We start from the raw sequence: 4455 nt of genomic DNA, 5'->3' as shown, positions 1-4455 counted from the left end.
TTCTGCTTTGCACTGGGATAGTTTCTTTCCTCTGGTTGCCAGACTTTTCATGCATCAATGGACAGACACTGCTCCTTGCAAGAGGGCTAAGTATCATTTTTGAAGAAGGTAAAAAATAATTGGAAGTAAAAAAGGATATCCTTAAGTCTGATAGTGAAAATCCCATTTGGGAAAATAAGCAATTCCCTGAAACTATGGCTGTGTTATCGAAAGGAGGAACAGGGAGTCCATAGCTCCGGACATTCACATCCCTGCCTATCATGCACTCCCCGCAGTGTACAAAATGATATCATAATACCCGCCCCTGGCCACCACCACTGCCAGCAGCCAAGTCCAAAGGATGTTGCAGAAGTGAATGATGCATTAATTCTCTCTCCTAAATGGGGACTGAACGTCAGAAATATATTTCAGAGTCAACACATGGATCCAGAACCTTCAGACTGAAAACCAGCTGTCTCTGAGAAGTGTGCTCCCTCCCCGCATGCAGAAGGCTATAACTCTGGACTCTGTCTTCTGTATAGAAGAATAGTAAAGGGATAGGTGAGAGGTCTCCTAGGGGTGCCCCAGAGGATAGACTGCAAGCCCTGCCCCCCTGTATATAAAGGTGGTGCAGTAACTGTGGATGGGTCTTCCCTCTGCAGACCCTAGGAGGTAGAGCCCAGACCCTGTCTTCTGTTTCTAAAGCTGGTACAGTGACTAGGGAACGGTCCCCAGGGGTTTATACACTATGCAGACCCCAGGTCTTGGTTCTTGAATATAAAAGTGATGTAATAACTGGGGAGGGGTTTCCAGGAGTGTAGACCCTCGGACCCTTCTCCTGTATATAAAGGTGGTACAGTGACTGGGTTGGGGTCTCCAAGGCTGTATTCCCTATGCAGTCCCCGGGCTCTGTTTCCTTTATATAAAGCTGGTACAGTGATCTCAGGAATGGCGCCCTGTATTTATTCTGAAGGTAAGCATAAATTCATGCTGCTTTCCATGCAGCTTTCTGCTGATCTGCAACATACCGAGGCATAAAAAGTAATCCAATCTATGTTCAGGGTATGGGGTGTGACATCAGCAGAACTGGAGGGCTGGGAAAGAGGAGAGCTGCGATGGATTGGAAAAGTACTCCGTCCGTCTCTAGGATGGAAGACCTAGAATGAATTCTGAGTAAGGAAAGCACAAAAGCGTCCGCAGTACACTGCAAAGCTAAATAAATGATCTTTGCCATTTCTGTTCCATGTGGTCACAGCGATGTAGTTTTTTCCCCTGGACTTTTAGGATTAATGGTTTTGGGGGATTTCTGTAAAGACATTCCTATCTGGGCCCGAGACCCCACATTGTGACATGGAGGATGTGCCTTCCCTGCTGCAGGACCTGCTCAATTTCCCAAGGCCCCCACCCCAACTGAAACGAATGTGCGTGCGAGGTGTGGAGCATGGTGTTTCTAAATAAACCCCAGTCATAGTGCTGGGGGGGGGGGGGGCGAACTTCCAACCCACTGCTCGGAAGGGTAAGGCAGGAGGCGAGAGAGGAGCACTCCCCGCCGATCGCCATAGGAACAGTATCCAAGCCCTTCCCATCTCCTCGTCTCGCTGTCATGGCAACAGAGCCCAGCTGCAGCAGATGCTGGCGAGTGCAGAAGCTGGCTTTTATAGTGAGTGGAGGGAAGGATACGTCTGTAACTAGGACGGGTATTTGTGAGGGATGGATTTCTCTGTGGAAGTTTGTATAAGGAAATGAGTATGTATGTGTATATGGCAGGAACTGTTTGGAATAAAGAGCTATCTCTGCATATGCCTGTGAAACGGAGTATGAATTAAGGATCAGTGTGCATAATCAGCTGATCCATTAATTACTTCAGCCATGAACTCCTAAAAAGATTTGGGAAAGAGCAGACCTCCATTCAGAGCACAAACTAGGCTTCCCTTTTTTTCTGTCCCCCCTTGTTCCTGGTTGGCAGCTTCCTGTTTTCCCACACTGCCCTCCCTAGTGTGCCACTCCCTGGGGGACCCAGCCAGGCTGCTACCACCACCTAAGTCCCCAAATCTCTCCAGAAAGCCCTGTGTGTCCCTGCTGGCCCAGGGCCATCCATTCGGCCACAGAGCCCAAGGACAAGTTGAGCTCCACCGGGTGCTACAGAGCTGCCACCCAGGAATGTTTCACCGTGGCAGGGCAGGATTGACACTAGTGTAAGCAGGACCCCCTTGGTGGATAGCTGCCCTGCTCCTGACCCGGCCTACAGTGGCCATTCAGACCGCCTCCCTGCCCTGAATTTGATGTGTCAGTCTGTCTAGCCATCTATATGCATGCATGCCTGATACATGCATACGGACAGATGGGGCAAAGACCATAGGCATGTTTTCTTAGTTCTGAAACATGCCTAAGACAGGTATGTGAACCCTGCATACATGATATCAGATTTTGGAAGCACAAAGGAGAAATGAATCCAGCTGAAATCCCCAGTGAAGTGGGTGCCATGAATTCTTTGGGGGGGGGGGGTCTCAGTGAGCTACTTCTCTGCTGTTAGTGCTTTCTCCCAGCACCTTTCCTCTCTCACTATTCCTTAGGGCCTTCATTTTCAGGTTTCATTTTATTTTGCCTGGGAATTTTCAAAAAGAAATTAATGGAAAATTTACTTTTCCACTGTGGCATATCAAAGTCATTTTTCCACTGACATTTTTTGTTATAACACTGAAATTCCCAAGCAAATTAAAAACTGCAAATGAAGGTCCCTATGCATCCTTTACATGCAGAGACATGAGAATGCATGCAATAGACTCCTATCCTAGACACATAACGTGGGAAGATACAGGGCATGCACACACCTTCATTTGTATTTATGAGGGCATTGGTTTGATTCCCTGCTTTCTCTCTCCTCTGTCACTGATTCAGATTCAAGAAACTTTCTTGGCCTGACAGTTTGTATGTGTGTTGTGAAAATTGTACACAAAGGGCTGGAGTCACTTAAAGGTGAGATTTTCAAAACCTTGCGTGTGTAAAAATTAGCCTATATATGTGGAAATTGCATGTACTTGTATATATGCTATTTTATAAAGCTCAAATAGACAAGTGTAAATAGATTTCACGAGTAAATTTACAGGCATTCCGTGGCAGGGCCAACATTTACCCATGCAAGGTGCTATTTTATAAGAGATTTAAGCTTGTAGATTTGGCAGCTTACTTGCTTATATTTACATCTGATCTTTATCTGGCATAAGCGATAGTAAATATCTTTAATGTGAAATACTGACAGGGTGGGCGAGTCTGGGTGAACTGGGAGGAGCTCAGGCTGAAGAACCAGGAGGGTCTGAATGACCTTTAGAAGGACTGGGCAAACTGATGGACTAATTGGGAAAACTGGTAAGTTTCATTGATGCGCGCACGTTGGAAAATCTTCCGATTTACACTTGCAAAAGATGACTTACAGGGGGTAAATGCATGTAAATTACGTGGGTAAAATCTCTATGCATATATTTTTAAATTAAGAAATAAAAATGCATATGTACAGGAGCTGCTCACCACTTAACGGATAAATTCTGACTTATCCGGCTAAGTAGCGGCTACTTAAAAGTGCTGCTTATCCAGCTAAGTCAGATAGCCAGATAAGTTTCTAATAGTGCTACTTAGCTGGATAAGTAGTGCTTTTAAGACTTATCCGGCTATTTGACTTAGCCAGATAAGTAACAGCAAAACCACTGCTTAGCTGGATAAATCGTAACTTATCTAGCCAACTCAATATCTATCCATGCACGATTTTTATTTACAAATGTTTCAGAGTACATTTGCAAGTATTTATAACCTGCAATTAACATATACCGCAGGTGCTGGTCCGGATTGTCTCTGCTCAGGTTCCGTTTCTGGCCTGATGGGAGTGTGTCCCCACAGACTTTGCTGCTCTCGCTGCTGTTTCTCCTCTTCCCCCAGGATTAGACACAGTTTTTCCTGCTCCTTCTTTGTGGGGAAGTCTGTGATTTTCTCTCTTCAGCTCTGGGGAACGTTACTCTGCTTCTCTTTTTGAATTTGCACATTACAGGAGGAAATGTATTTCTCTTTGTGGGAAGTCTGTGATTTTTCTCTCTCAGCTCTGGGGAACGTTCATCTCTTCTCTTTTTTGAATTTTGCACAGTACAGGAGGAAATGTATTTCTCTTTGTGGGAAGTCTGTGATTTTCTCTCTCGGCTTCTGGTAATGTGCATCTCTCTCTCTCTGAGGTTGCACTGCATGCAGTCTCTGGCTTCTTGGGGTTTCCAGTTCAGTTTTTGTCTGCGCGTTCCTATTTCTAATTTGTGGTCCCTTTTCTGTATTTGGTGAGAGTCTGTCCATGTGTCCGAGGTGAGGGATTCTGCTAGCGTGTGTCTTCTGTGTAGGGATCTGTCGCAATCTGGCTTGTTCTCCTTTCCCAGTAGGAGGTGTGCTGGGGTTCTGGGGCCCAGTGTAATATTTGCAGTGTTGCCTTTTCCTAGGTGGAGT

This window comes from Rhinatrema bivittatum, unplaced genomic scaffold (assembly GCF_901001135.1).
Source record: "Rhinatrema bivittatum unplaced genomic scaffold, aRhiBiv1.1, whole genome shotgun sequence".
Classification (NCBI taxonomy): Eukaryota; Metazoa; Chordata; class Amphibia; order Gymnophiona; family Rhinatrematidae; genus Rhinatrema; species Rhinatrema bivittatum.
This window is presented reverse-complemented; position numbering follows the sequence as displayed.